This window comes from Notamacropus eugenii, chromosome 7 (assembly GCF_028372415.1).
Source record: "Notamacropus eugenii isolate mMacEug1 chromosome 7, mMacEug1.pri_v2, whole genome shotgun sequence".
In the NCBI taxonomy this organism is placed as follows: domain Eukaryota; kingdom Metazoa; phylum Chordata; class Mammalia; order Diprotodontia; family Macropodidae; genus Notamacropus; species Notamacropus eugenii.
In genome coordinates, this window is record NC_092878.1 from 90,618,541 (window position 1) to 90,635,595 (window position 17,055).

Here is a 17,055-nt window from a genome sequence, read left to right on the forward strand (position 1 = left end):
TCCTTCCAATATATTTTCCTTAACTCGATAATTCTTGAATTAGGCTTCACTATCTTTGGTGTTTTCAATTTGGGATCTCTTTCAGAATGTGATGGGTGGATTCTTTGGATTCTCAACCTGGTACAACAAACTTTTCTTGTTGACCTGACAGAGTATATTGATCTAGAAATATGTTTCTATGGGTTCTTCCCCATAGAGAACAAATTAATTTAAAAACATAGAGAACAAATTCCCCTAGAATTTGTTCAGAGTCACTTTTTAAAAGTATTTGAAGGCGTTTAGGGGAGAGATCAGGTGAATTCCTGCCTTCATTCTATCATCTTGGTTCCACCCCTATTGGCAGTTTTGCACAGAAGAAATGAAACCTATGTATAATCATATGAAAATGCTCTAAATCATCGATCAGAACAATGAAAAATAAAACTACTTTAATATATCATCTAATACTTATCAGATTGGCTAACATGATAAAAGGGAATAATGGCAGACAATGGAACAGATGTCAGAAAAAAATGGGGCACTAATACACCATTTGTTGAACTGCAAACTGATTCAAACATTTTAGACAGCAATCTGGAATCATGCCCAAAGTATCATAAAATTATATATATATATATATATACACTTTGACCTTGCAATACCATTATTAAGTCTGTTTCCCAAGGTGATCAGGGAAAAAAGAAAATAACTTGTGTGTTCTAAAATATTTGTAGCAACTCTCTGTTGTAGGAAACAATTGGAAAATGAGAGGAGGCTCATCATTTGGGAAATGGCTAAACAAGTGATGGTATATGACTATGATAGAATTATGCTCTGCTGTAAGAAATGATGAGGTGTTTAGGATGAGTGAAAACATGGAAAGACATATAAAATCATAAAAAGTGAACAGAACCAAAGGAACATTGTATACAGTAACAGCAATAATGTTCAAAAAACAATTGTGAACAACCAAGTTATTCTGAATTCCACACACACTGAAATCAACTATAAAGGACCTATAAAAGAAGATAAAATTTACTTCCATGGAAAGCACTGAAAACAAAATTATGCATACTATAGTTAAACACACAGATACATATATATGTATGTGTGTGTAACTATAGTATGCATAATATGTATATACTATATATATAATATATATATAATATAATTCAGATATATATCTATATATATATAGGTATATATAGATATATATCTGCATCAAATAGTGGCCTTCTCTAGGACAAGATGGGAAGAGAGGGAGGGAGACTATTTAGGACTTAGAATGTAACAAAAATTGATGAAATTAAATTTGAAAAAATAAACAACAGATTCTTGATTTAAAATAAAAAGAATCAAGACAGAGCCAAGATGGCAGAGTGAAAGCAGGGACCCACCTGAGCTCTTCTACAGGTTCCTTCAGATATCTCTAAAAAGTGAATATCAGATTTCAGGACTGCAATGGATCCTGGGGCTGAGGTGCAGGGGACTGTTTGTCAGAAACCAGTATATGTGCTGGACAAGGGAAGGACAAGCCTTAGGATCCTTGCAGTTTGAAAATCCAGGAAATCAAACTGAATTTACTCCAGAAACTAGAAAGATAGATAAAGGAAGGAACACTAAGGCACCCAATTCAGACAAGCAAGTGAAAACACAAAAGAGAAAAATCTGTGATAGCCAGGGTCCCTGATATTTAGTAGAATGGAATTCTTTGATTCCCTTGATTCAGATTGCCTGGGGTGCTTCTACACATGTCCCAATTATGGTTCTAAAAATGTCAAGCTGAATGCTGCTGTGGAAGAAAATGACTTTATGAGCAGAATGGAATAGAAGGAGAGATTATTCATAATAAGAACGCTGGGTAATTTGAAGGGTTTGAATGAGCTGCTCTATTTCCTTGTAGCTCTAAAATTCTACTATATACTCAGAACTCAAGTATGATAAACAAGTGACAAAACATTTGAAAATGTTATTCCACATGTGAATGCTTTGCACTAGGTGTTTTAGAATTCAAAGTTTTGTATATATTTTAGATAGACTTTTAAAAATCAGCTTGATTTCATTGTGGCTAAATAAGCAAGGTGAGTAGCTGGGAATAGTGCTTGACCATTAAAGGAGAATTGATACTTATACAACTATTAAAGCCATTTTGACATTCATTACTTATGAATTAATAAACGGGGACAAAATCTTCAAAATTTTCAGATGACTTTCCCTTTGAGTAAAGAAACAGATAATGAAAGCACAATGTTTTAAAGACTGTCTTAAGCATTCTTACTCCATTTCTACCCAGATTTCTGTCAAATTAGAAATTCTTAATATTTTATAATTTAAACTGTTGCCCAATAAGTTCTGAACAAATGGAGTTCGTTCAATTTGGCACTTGGCCTGGCCTTTTAAATTAAACTTAAAACTCTATTATGATGTAGATTCAACCTTTATACCACCTCTCCCCATCAGTCTTTTTCAAAATGAAGCCAAATAAGCCTCTTCACCTAATAGAATCTGGGTTTCCTGTCCAATCAAGAAGTGTACTTACTGACATTAAGATTTGTGTTCCTGTAATCCCTTAATTAAGTTACAATAGTACACCCCTTAGGTGTAGACCCTATTAGCTTTTTTTGAGAGCAGGTATATTTCTCAATATAGAATAGCATATGTGAAATCTCAAGTTCATAAAATGCCTTAAAAATTAGAGTTGTATTTCAAACATTATTTAAACACAACACATTTTAAGTGGTGGCACAAAGTCTTTTTTAACACACTTATTTGGGAAATCATCTAAAGAACAATCTATATCCCTGCTTGCAGATTTACTTTTGAAGAGTCTGCCTTCCAAAGGACTTTCACTTTAAAGATTTCAGTAAGAAATGTAAATCCTGCTAGTTTCGTGAATGTTAATTTTCAAGGTTGTTGAGGTTTGGTTCATTTTTAAACAATGAATCCACAAGTCAGTTCCTGTCCTTTGTGTGAAGTGAGAGTGCTATAGAATCTTCAGATCCTTTTATGTTTCTGCTAGACTTTTAAGGGAGCCTGACTATTAATAAAGTAAATGCTATAATTGTACAAATGCTCATTTTCTTTCAGTATGGATTGTGATAGAAAAGTCAGTGTTAACATGCTAAGAAGTTGAACTGAAATTAGAAATGTAAGTATCCAGATTTTGTGTTTTCAGCTATATATTTTGATGTTGCTAGTTCAATTGAACTTTTGCATAATTTATTAAGTTGTATATTTTTGTAGTTTTATTTGATTTTCTACAGATCTAGTTTTTGCTAATTAGTAGCTGTCTTTGCAATGATTATCATGCTGGTAGACTCTAGTGTTAGAGAATCTAGTTGTAATCTTCAAGTCCTTGATGAGACTTTGCATATTAAGGCCTTACAACCCATACTAATTTTACTCTGTTGATTGTGGACATATTCTATTTTGTTGGAAAAATACTTTTTAGCAATTTTGTTTACAAGTCTTTGCTTCTTTATTATTCTACTGAGCATTGTGTTTATATAAGTAATTTAAGTGCTATTCACATATGTACTGTACCCCTTCAGAAGTATATTAAATATTAAAGTATCTTTAGGCTATGTTATATACATCAGGAAGGAGCTATTGAGTTCTTCCTAGCAGAGGATTCAGAAGACTTGTCAGTTAATTGTGGAGACAAAGTGATGAGATGTATGGTGATCTGCAGAAAAGGAATTGTTTTTTGGAGGTTAAAACTGTTGTCCAGGAAGATTTAATTCAAAATTGACTAAAACTTTGCTAATTGTCTTCACTCTCTCATTTATGTGGGTGCTCCATACTATAGATTCTACTCACTCTGCCTTGTGCACTTCTTTTTGTCTGTCTTCCACATGGTATCTAAGCTTTATACCATTTGCACAAAAGGAATAAAGAGATACCATGATAGCAGTATTTACTTTGTTGCTACTACTATTAGATATGTAAAACATTTTCTTGGGCCCAACACAGGGCCCTTGTAGCTTTGTAGGTGTTTTCCTTTACAAACAAACATTTTGCTTTATTTGAAGATAAAGTATCAATATTCCAGCTTAATTTTGGCCATAACATAACATTTGGCTTTGGTCTAAATTTACAAGGTTTTGGATATAAATTTAATATCTAGAAATATTATCGTGAACTGTTACTACTCGATCAATTCAGTTTTTCTCTTTACTTTGCTAAAGGCATTTTGTAATGTTGTAAAGTTTGCATACAATTTATTTCATTTTTGCTGACAGCTACTAGAATTATAAGAGAATAAAATAAACTTCTCTTCGAAATAACGAAGTGAATCAGAACAAATTTTAGAGTTGCAGAATCCACTAGAAGACAGAATGTGGCAGATTTCCAACCCAGAACATTGTTAAAGTTTGACAAGAAGGTTCTGTTACACCAGGCCCGAGGAGTACAGAGCACATGGGTTGCAACATTACAGACTTGGCCATTGCAGAATGGGAATGGCCCTGGTGGTCTGATTCACCAGCAGCAGTGCTGATTCCCAGACTCTCAGGGACAGGAGTTTGGCAGAACTGATTGAGAGAGAAGTGCAGTGTTCCCAGTAGCAACAGCAGTTACTCCTGGAGCTATGAGTCCACAGAGTAAATATTTGAAATTTATTTACTTCAGCAGCTATAATGGAGAAGGAATGGCCCCGTGTGGCCTGAATCACCAGTGACAGTTCAGATTCCCAAGCCATTCAGCACAGGACAGGACACCAGCTGAACTGGGTGAGAGAGAAGCACAGGATCCATGACAGCTCCAGAAGCTACTCCTGGGGCTATCAGTCCACAGATTAAATGTTTGAAAATCATTTACTTGAACTTCTGGGAGCCAAGATAGTGGAGTAAGCTTGTCAACCTTGAAAAACTCAGAGAATATTGCCTCAGGAAAAATCCTGGAATAGTGGAACCAGAAGGAGGCTAGGGAGATTGATGGGAAGGGTCTCTCTTGCTTTGGCTGAAGCTGACCAGTACAAGACTAGAGGTGTCTAAGCAAGCCCCACTGTAGTGCACCAGGAAGTGATCCTGAGCCCCAGGGGAGAGTGAAGCCAGTAAGAACCAACACCAGGACCCCAGGTAGACCTTAGCACAGCCAGGGGAATTTGGCAGACATCAGCAGAGATGGGGTTCACCCCTCTGAACCTGCCCATGCTGTAGCAGAGTCAAAGGAGAGGAGGAGACATCCAGGGACCAGACTCCCCCTCTCCCACATATCACTCTGCAAGCTTCAGTGTAAGCTCAGAGAAACTCAAATAGTCTTCACCTGGCCTCTGCCTTAGCAGACACCAGCCAGGTCAGTACCAGGTAAGCTTCAGCATCATATAGCTTCTAGTTGAGAGAACCAAAATTCACAGCAAATAAAGCTAATTACCAGGCCCCTAAGTCCCAGCACAAGAAACATGCAACAAAGTGCCTTGTGCCCCAGAAGCAGAGATTTACTTTAAAAGTCAGGAAAAAGGGGAACAGAGCCAAGTTGGCAGGGTAGAAACTGGGATCTGCCTGAGCTCTCTCCCCAAGACCCTCAAAATACCTGTAAAATGACTCTAAATGAATTGCGGAGCAACAGAAGCCACAAAAAGACAGAGTGAAATCGATTTCCAGTCCAAGACAATCTGGAAGGATGACAGAAAATGTCTATTTCATAAGGCTCATTGCTGAACACAAATCAGCATTGACTGTGTTGGCATAGATGGGACTGGAACAGACCTCAGGGTGCTGAATCACTGGCAACTGTAGTGGTTTCCAGACTTCTCAACCCACAATTGCCACAGACAGTTTTAAAGGTCAGTGGAAAAGCTCTCTTACCTGGATGAGAGAGGAACATGGTCTGGCACCAGCTGCAGCCCCAGCCTCAAGTTGGTAAAGACCATAGAATCTTATTATAGGAACAGGAAAGATCAAAATATGAATTCAGAAGAGGACAACATTGGCACAATACCCACACTGGAAAACTTACAAGGGAATATGAACTACTTTCGAGTCCAAAAAGCTTCCTTCAAAAGACTCAAGAAGGATTTTAAAAGCAAAACTAAAGAGGCATAAGAAAAATTGACCAATGATTTAAAAATACAATCAGCTACTTGAAAAGTAAAATTCCTTAAATGGATAATAAGATACAATATCTAACTGAGGAAAATAACTCCTTGAAAGGAAAAATTGGAAAAATGGAAAAAGACGTACAAAAGCTAACTGAAGAAAACATTTTGTTAAAAAGTAGAAGTAAAAGCTAATGACTCTATGAGGCACCAAGAGTCAGTCAAACAAAATCTAAAGAATGCAAAAATAGAAGAAAACATAAAATATCCCAATGGAAAAAAAAAGCTGACATGGAAAACAGATCTAGGAGAGAACATCTAAGAATTATCGGTTTACCAGAAAGTAATGATGAAAAAACAAAAGAGCCTGTACATTATCTTTCAAGAAATCATCAAGGAAAACTATCCTGAGGTCCTAGGTACAGAAGCAAAATAATCAGTAAAAGAATCCACCAATCTCCTCTTGAAAGAAATTCCAAATTGAAAATGCCAAGGAATATTGTTGCCAAATTTCAGAATTATCAGGTCAAGGAGAAAATGCTGTAAGCAGCCAGAAAGAAACAATTCAAACATCAAGAAAATACAATCAGGATCACACTGGACCTTGCAGCGTCCATATGAAAATAGCTGAAGGATTGGATTATGATATTTCTTAAGACAAAGGAGCTTGGACTAAAACCAATGACCAATTACTCAGCAGAATTGAGCATAATCTTTCAGGCAAGGAGACGGGCATTCAATGACATATAAATATTATATATAATATATATAAATATTATTGTATTTCAAAATAAAACATAAGGAATTCCAAACCTTCCTGATGAAATGACCAGAGATCAATAGAAAACATGATTTTCAAATGCAAGAATCAAGAGAGGCCTAAAAAGGGAAACAGGTAAATAAAGAAAAAAGACTTGTTATTTAATATGAGCAAACTATTTACATCCCTATATGGGTGGATGACAATTGTTGATCTTGAAAATTGTATATTTATTAGAACGTTTAGAAGGGATATAAATAGATAGAGAGTACTGGTATAAATTAACTGATGTGATGATAAATATCCAAATTAAGTGGTGCAAAGGTAGAAGAGGAAAGGAGAAGGTAGAAGAGGGTAAATTAAATCACATGAAGAGACGCAAAAATAAATACTAGAGAGAAAGAAGGGAGGGAGATGAGCATTGTTTGAGCTTTACTCTCATAAGATTTGGTTCAAGGAAGGAATAACATAGTTAATGATAGAAATCTAACTTGCCCCACAGGCAGTAGGAGGGAAAAGGGGAAAGGAAAGGGAAGGAGTGGTTAGAAGGGAGGCAAGAAATAGTAATGGAAAAGGGAAAGAAAAGGGAGGGGGCTGATAGAAAGGAGGGATGTTTCAGGGAGGCAATGGTCTAAAGTAACACTCTTTTGAGGGGAGGAAGGGAGAAATAAAAAATATGAACTGGGAGGGGGGAATAAGCTGGATAGAAAGACACAGATAATAATCATAATTGTGAATGTGAATGCGATGAACTTTCCCATAAAACAGACATGAATAGCAGAAAGGATTAAAAACTATAATCCTACAATATGTTGTTTACAAGAAAAACATTTGAAAGAAGGGGATACACACAGGGTAAAGGTAAAAGACTGAGGTAGAATCTATTATGCTTCAGGTGAAGTAAAAAATCAGGAATAGAGATCCTAATCTCAGACAAAGAAAAAGCAAAAATAGATGTCATCAAAAAGATAAGGAAGGAAACTATATACTGCTCAAAAGCAACGTAGACAATGAAGTAATATCATCACTAAACAAATATGCACCAAGCGGTATATCATCCAAATTCTTAGAGTAAAAGTTAAGGGAGAAACAGGAAGAAATAGACAGCAAAGCTATACTAGTGGGGAACCTCAACTTCCCCCTCACTGAACTTGATAAATCTAACCTCAAAATAAACAATAAAGAAGTTAAGGATATGAATAGAATTCTGGAAAAGGTAGACATGATTAACATATGGAGAAAACTGAACGGAGATGGAAAGGAATATGCCTTTTTTCTCAGTGGTATATGACACATACATAAAAACTGACCATGTACTAGGACATAAAAACCTCACAATCCAGTGCATAAATGCACACGTATTCAATGCATTCTTTTCTGATCATGATGCAGTAAAAATTATATGTGATAAAGGAACATGAAAAGATAGATCAAAATCAATCGGAAACTAAATAACCTTATCCTAAAGAATGAATGGGTCAAACAACAAATTATAAAAATAATAATTTCATTCAAGAGAATGGCAATAATGAGACAACCTACCAAAACTTATGGGATGAAGTGAAGGCAGTTCTTAGGAGAAGTTTTGTATCTCTGAATTCTTACATGAATAAAATAGACAAAGAGGATTTCAATTACTTGGGCATGCAACTGAAGAAACTAGAAAAAGAACAAATTAAAAATCCCCAATTAAATACAAAATCAGAAAGACTGAAAATAAAAGAACAGATTGATAAAATAGAAATCATGAAAACTATTTAAGAAATAAATAAAACTGAAAACTGGTTTTATGGAAAAACTAAAAAAAAAAATCAGAAACTCAATTTCATTAACAAAAGAAAGAAGAAAATCAAATTACCAGTATCAAAGATGAAAAAGAAAAATTTACCTCCAATGATGATGAAATTAAAACAATAACTAGAATTTATTTTGCCCAAATGTAACTAACTGTAGATACTATAAAATATTTGAGAGTCTACTTTCCAAAAGAAACCCAGGGACTATGTGAACAAAATTACAGAATACTTCTTTCACAAATAAAGTCAGATCTAAATAATTGGAAAAAACATAATTTACTCTTGGGTAGACCGAGTTAACATAATGAAAATGGCAATTCTACTTAAGTTAATTTACTTATTCAGTGTCATACCAATAAAACTACCAAAAATTAATCTAAACAACTAGAAAAAATATCAGTATTCCTCTGAAAGAACAAAAGGTCCAGAGTAGCAAGACAATTAATGAAAAGAAATGCAAGGGAATGTGGTCTAAAAATACCAGATTTTAAACTGTATCATAAAGCATCAATCATCAAAACCACTAGTTACTAGCTAAGAAATAAAGGGATAGATGAGTGGAATAGGTTAGGTACACAAGACACAAGAGTCAATGACTATAGCAGTTTACTGTTTCATAAACTCAAGGATACCAGCTTTGGGAATAAGAACTTGCTATTTGACAAAAACTGCTGGGAGACCTGGAAAATAGTGTGGTAGAAATTGGACATAGATCAACGTCTGATACTGCAAAACAGAATAAAGTTCAAATGGGTGCACAATATAGGTATAAAGGTTAATAATATAAACAAACCAGGGGAGCATTACATAGTTTATTCATCAGATTTATGGAGAATGGAGGAATTTATGAGCAAACAAAAGATAGAGAACTTCATGAAATGCAAAATGGGTAACTTTGATTACCTTAAATTGAAAAGATTTAGGAGGGAAGGAGAAAACTGAGGAAGAATTTTTACAACTGCTCTCTGTGATAAAGGTCTCATTTCTAACATATATAGATAACTGGCTCAAATTTATAAAAATACAAGGTATTGCCCAGTTGATAATGGTCAATGGGTATGAATAGGCAGTCTTCAGAGGAAACAATTAAAGTTATCTATAGTCATATGAAAGAATGTTCTGCGTCACTATTGATTAGAATGATGCAAATCAAAAGAACTCTGAGGCACCACCTCACATCTATCAGAATGGCTAGCATGGCAAAACAGGAAGATAAGATAAGAAGTGTTGGAAAAGATGTGGAAAAGTTAGAACACTAATTCATTTCTGGTGCTGCTGTGAGCTGATCTAACCATTCTGGAGAGCAATTTGGAACTATGCCCAAAGGGCTATAAAAATGTTCCCAAAGTTATAAAAATTGACCCAGTAATATCGCTTCTTGGTCTGTATTCCAAAGAGATCATAAAAGTGGGTAAAAGACCCATATGTAGAAAAATTATTTATACTGTATCTTTTTCAGAAGACCAAGGACTGGAAACTGAGGGGATGTCCATAAATTGAGAAATAGCTGAAAAAGTTGTGGTATACGAATGTAATGAAGTAATGTTGTGCTATAAAAAAATGATGAACTGACAGACTTCAGAAAAACCTGGAAAGCTTTATATGAACTGATGTTGAATGAGCAGAATCAGGAGAACATTATACACAGTAGTAGCCACAGTGAGTGGGGACTGTTTTTGATAGACTTTCCCTTCACAGCAATGCAAGAACCTAAAATATTTCCAAAGTAATCAGAATGCAAAATCATCCACATTCAGAGAAAGAATTGTGGAGTCATAATGTAGAATGATGCAGACTCTTTTCCAATTTGTTATGTTATGTTATGTTATGTTTTCCTCATAGATTCTTCTATCCACTTTAATTCTTTTATGCAACAAGACTAATGTGAAAATAGTAACATATGTGTAGAGCCCATATAATATTGCATGCTGTCTTGGGGAGGGAGGGGAAGAAAATTTGGAAATTATGGAAGTGCTTGTTGAAAACTAAAAAAACAAATAAATTAATTAATTTGGGGAGGAAAATTAAAAAATGAAAATAAATTTAAAAATAAAAAAGATCAATTAGTTATCTAGCTTCAGGAAGCTTTTAGAAAGGAGTGTTTAGAATAAGAACAAATAATATAAATCATTTCCCCAAAATTTTGTGGCAAACTCTCACACAAGAATATAAATAGTCTAGGAGAAAATGATATCCACTTTACAGAACTCATGTGGTGGAGTGGTAATTCAGAGTTCCTGGTTGCTAAAAGTTTTCTTCAGTTCATAGGGTTGCTTTAAAAAAGTTCTGTTAGGAAATAAATTGGGTGGTCTCTTCATTGAATTTTTCTGTAGAGAGCTTTGAGTTCAGTCTTTTACCTCTTGATAATCAAGATACAACCACCAAGTGATATTAACCTAACGTTTTAAAAAGTAGTGAGAAAACAGAAAATCCTACATCATCTGGGACCTTTAAAGCCTTTCCCCCACCCTACTATGAGCTTCCTTCTCATGTGATTCATCTAGAACTTCACATATGCACCAATTTCTGTAATCTCATCTCTTCTGAAGTCACTTTATCTTTTTTTGAAGATCCCTGAGGCATAGTTATGTTTCCTCACCCTGTCAAAGTATGATTCATACGCAACTTACTTCTAGTTGAGATCTTTTTTCTTAGGAAAACACATGCATACATATATACATATGTATGTGTGTGCGTGTATATGTATATATGTATATATACATATATAAACATACACACATACATAAACATGCACACATACATATATATAAAGACACACACACACGCATATATATATATATATATGCACATACATGAAGCCTGGTCTGATTATTCACATCTTAAGCAAAGGACTGATAAAAATAAGTTCATTTAAATCTTTAATTATAAGGGAAAACTCCGCCTCTAATTCATTTTCAACCTACTATATCTATACTCATATGTATTTGTTAAGCTACAAGTAAAATTCAATGTAATTCATATTAAAAAATACACATCAATGCCCCAAACTCAACTTATATTTAACTGAGTCATACTATTGTGCTTGTTTTCGCTACTTCTAAACTATAGGCTTATTTCAGGGAGTAGACAAAGGCAGGTGGAACAGATGCTATTTTCATTACAGAAGTATTTTGGAAACAAATTTCATTAAATATTCGCAAAGTATTTTTCTCCAAATAGAAGTGTTAAATGTCTGTAAGAGACTTAAATTATGAATGTGGACAGGTGGATTGCTTATTACATTTGTTGTTATTCGTAATGTAAGAGGAATTGCAACTCCAAAGTTCATTCTGTCTTAGCCAATCGAGGTTCTTTTGCTGCTAAATCCAACACCAAGGTATGGCCATAAAGAAAAAAATGGTAAAGCTAAATAGGGGAAACCTAGGTGAAGTAAAATAATGTAATATTAATTAAAAAGGGGGGCATAGTGAAGATGAAAGAGAAGAGAAAGCTGAGGTCAGAGTGAGACAGTATTCCAGCTTAATACAGCATAAGAGGTAATCAAAAATGATTTTTGACACAAGGAGAGTCCATATCAATGAAACATCAGTGGTGGAACTAAATGTTGGAGACAGAAACAATAGCAGCATCAGGAGCTTGAACTCACAAAAAGTTTACAACGTTACCCCTATGTTACAACTATATACAGAACCAGAAGCCATTTGGCAACTACATTGCTTATAGTCACTTCTCTGTCGTAGCTGATGGGCAGAGAAGAAGGAACACTTTCATTCAATAAGAAATGGAAGCCTTGAGTGGCAGTATCAATTCTGGCTGGAAGGAACCAGGCATTTTGAGGAATACTATCATATTCTGTCCCTACTAGTGAAGTACCATGATTAAAATTATAATCTGCAATCCCAAGGGATGAGGGGCCCTTCCTTGGTTAAGGACCAGAGTGCAACCCAAGAGATCAGTGACCAAACTTCTTGCCACCTTAGAAACACTGGAATTTTCCAAACTCCCAAACTAGCACTAAAAGTAGCAGTACAAAATGCCCGAAGTTGGAGAAAAAGTTCCTTAAACTCCCACTCCGGGAACAGAATGCAGTGTTAACATGCATTTTGAAGTCAAGAAATAAGGTGAGAAATTGAGCAAACAACAACAACAACAAAAGAACAAAATCTTAAAAAAAACAAAACAAAACAAAAAAACTATTTTGATACCAGACAAGATTAAGACAAAATCTCTGAAGGAGACAACATATCTAAAACATACAAGCAAAGCCTCCAAGGGGAAAAATAAAAGTTTTAAGCAAGACTGTAATGGCAAGTAAAATTAGGATCTTTTGTGGTTTTTGTTTTAGTATAGTCAAGTACCTGATTGAATCTTGCGTTTATCAATCAAGAGTCTTTACTAGGAGTAAAATAAAAACACAAGAGTTTCTTTAACTAGAAGCAGTATATGTATTTATATTGTTAATGTGTTCAAAAATCTTCCCTACTCCCTTAATGGACTTACCCATTAGGGGGTGTTTGGTTAGGAAAGATTTTTAGGACACCCACGACTTTTGTTAATAAGGCACTGTTTCTCAAGGGTTGGGATGCCCTTCAGCTTTAAAAAGGGCATAAATGCTCTGAGAGGTTTTACTTTGGGGCTTAGTTTTTGTAAGAGTGTGTGTTTGGCCAGATTAGGGCTCTGGGAAGCTGCTAAGAAGCCCTCTGACTCTGAGAACTCCGATGTTGTGTTCCCCTCTCTGGTAACTGTGGTTAGATAGGTGGGGTCCAAAAACTGTCTGTTGAATTCAGGAAGAGTAAGCCATGTCTGTTTGTTTCTAATTTCTCTGTATTTTCTTTGAGGTTTGGGGTGCTGACTCCCCTGAAACAGGTGAATGATATATGCTTGGTTAAAGAATTCTTACATGTGCTTGATTAAATTGATTTTTAACTCCTCAAAAGTTGCCTTTCTTTTTATGAATGCAGATCTAAGAAACTGCAATAGCAGAACCCCCTGTGTATACTGAGGTGTTTACTGATACAAAACCCAACAAGAATTCCTGGAAAAGCTAAAAAAGAACTTTCAAAAATAACAGTGATAGAGAAAAAAATAGGTAAAGAAATGAGGGAAAAGGAAGAAAATTATTAAAAGACTATTAACAACTTGGTTGAAGAAACACAAATACTTCTGAAGAAAACAACATCTTAATAAACAGAATGACCCAGGGGGGAAAAGAAGTTAAAAAGTTCACTGAGAAAAATAACTTCTTAAAAAGCAAAATTGATCAAATGAAAATTAAGGTACAAAATTTCAATAAGGAAAGTAATTCCTTAAAAATTAGAATTAGGAAATAAGCTATTTTTCCATGAAATATCAAGAATCAATAAAAAGGCAAAAAGTTTTTAAAAAATATAACAGAAAATATTTCATAAAAAACAACTGGCCTCAAAAATAGATTAGACATAATTTAACAATTATTGGAGAACCTGAAATTCTTGATAAAAAAGGAAACCAGACATCGTATTTCAAGAACTATAAAGGATGTGCTAAGATATTGATCCAGAGGGTAAAATAGAAACTGAAAGAATCCACCGATCACCACCAGGAGGAGATCCCAAAATGAAAACTCCAAGGAATATTATGCCCAAATTCCAGAGGTCCTCTTTCAAAGGGAAAATATTTAGTGTAGTCAGAAAGAAGCTATTTAAATATCAGAAAGCTATAGTTATGTTAATGTAAGATGTAATCGACAATGTTAAATGAGCAGTGACTTAGAATATAATATTCCAGAAGGCAAAAAAGCTGAGATTACAACCAACCAAGAATAACTTAAATAACAAAAAGAGTGTAATCCTTCAAAGAGAAAATTAATATTTAATTAAATAGATTCATTGAAACAGAAGACTCAAGAAAATCATATAAAGATAAACATGAAAAAAATGAGAAGGGACTTGATAAGGTTAACTTGCTTATCTTTCTATATGGGAAGATTATACATGTATTTTCTAAGAATGTTTTCTGTACTTGAGCAGTTAGAAAGATTCTAAATAGAAAGAAACTGCAGGGGTGAGCTTGATTATGTTGGGATGATATTAAAAATGGATTGGTGAGAAAAAGATATGCCTTGGGAGAAAGGCACATAAAAAGGCACACAAAAGCTTTGCAATGTAAGAGAAAATGTTTGGGGAGTCGGCAGTGCTTAAACCTCACTGACATTTTGATTCGTTCAAAAAGGGAAAAATATATCTATAGACTCAACTGGTAATAGAAATCTGTCTTACAAAAAGGAAAGAAAGTAGAAGAGGAAGAGAGTAAGAGAAAGGGGGAGTGATAAAATGGATGGCAAATAAAACAATGCGATGATCAGAAGCAAAACATACTTTAGGGGATACATATGATAAAAAGTGGGAGAGAAGAATAAACAGAAGAAAATAAGATGGAGAGAAACACAGTTACTAATCACAACTATGAATGTGAATGGGACTAACTCACCCATAAAATGGAAGCACATAGCAGAATTGATTAGAAAGCAGCACGTAACGATAAGTTTTGAACAATAAATGTACTTGAAATCCAAAGACTCACAAGGATTCAAAATGAGGGATGGAAGCAATATCTGTGATGGCTTAGCTGAAGTTAGAAGAGACAGGAGTAGTGATCAAGATCTCAGACAAAGCAAAAGCAAAAAATTTGAACTAATTAAAAAGAATGACTGGAAAACTGCACCTTACTAAAAGGAACCATGCATAATGAATATTAATACTAAATATATACGCACAAAATAGCATAGAATGCAAATTCTCAGAAGGATGAAATTACAGGAGGGAATAGACAGGAAAACTATACTACTGGGGGACCTCAACTTTTCCTTCTGAGAGCTAGACTGATCATAAAATAAATGAGCGAAAATCAAGGAGATGAACATAATCTTAGAAAAAAATAGATACAATAGCCTCTGGATAAAACTAAATGGAAACAGTAAGAAATATGTGTGTGTATGTATATATGTATACATATATTTATATATCTACCTTCATAAAAATTGACCTTGTGATAGGGCATAAAAATCTGAAACTAAATGTAAAAAAGCAGAAATATTGGATATACTCATTTTAGACTATGATGCAGTAAAAATATACTGAGTAAAGATAACAGAAGAATAAATAGAAAACTAATGGGAAACTAGATTATATAAGTGTAAAAATGAGTGTAACAAGAAACAAATCATAGAAACAACAAGTTCATTAGGAAGAATTACAATAATGAGATTATATTCCAAAATTTGTGAAATGCAGCTAGAGTAGTAGTTTGGGGAAAATTTATACCTCTAAATGTGTACATTAATAAAAGAGAGAAAGAGGAGATCATACAATACCATGCATGCAATTCAGAAATAATAAACTACTTTTTCAATTAAACACCAAAATGCATATCCTGATGATCAAAGGTGAGATTTAAAAAAAAAAAATTGAAAGGCAAAATGCCATGGAATTAATACATAAAACTAGGAACTGGTTTTATTTAAAATAATAGATGGCATTGGTTAGTTTGATTTTAAAGAAAAGAAAACCAAATTACTATTATCTAAATGGAAAAAAAATGAAGATGAAATCAAAGGAATTGCTGGAGTTATTTGACCCAATTATTTGCCAAAAAAGTGGCAATTTGAAATGAAATAGGTGAATATTTCCAAAAAATATTAATCAACTCAGGTTAACAGAAGAGGAAATCAAATATTTAGATAATTCTATTTTCGAAAAAAGAAATTGAAACAGTTAGCTCACTAAGGAAATATCCTCAGGACCAGATGGATTCACAAATGAATTCTGCCAACCATTCAAAGAACAATGAATTCCAAAACCTATAAATTAACTTTTAAAAAAAAATATTCAAATGAAACCTTACAAATTCTTTTTATGACACATATATGGTTTTGATACCTAAACCAGGAAAGCAAAAAACAGAGAAATAAACATAAAAAATGTAATTAATGAATGTCTATGCAAAAATAATTTAAATAAAATGCTAGCAAGGAGATGACAGCAATATATTACAAACCTCATACTCTATATCCCAGTGGAATTTACACGAGTAAGGCAGGGCTGGTACAATATTGGAAGAGAGTAGTAGACATGAAGGGCAGCCAGAGAAAAAATGCCTGAAGCTGAGAAATAAAATGCGCTGTTCATGGAAAAGCCAGGAGACAGATGTTACTGGATGAGACTATATTTATTAAAGTGCAAGAAGACTGGCAAGATAAGAGGTTATGAATAGCCAAACATGTCAAACAGAGCATTTTGGATTTGGTCCTGGAGACAATAAGAAGCCACTGCCACTTCTTGGATAATGGACTGACCCTGTCTGTTTCAGGAATAACACTAGGGACTAAATGATGGATGGAATGGAGGAGATACATAGTGATAGATAATTCAATATAGGTTGTATACAAAATAAACACAGTGATTTGGACTGAGGAATTTGGACTGGGAGAAGGCTTTTTTTTAAATAATGTAGCAATAGAGCTGTGGTTTAATGGGTAATTAGAG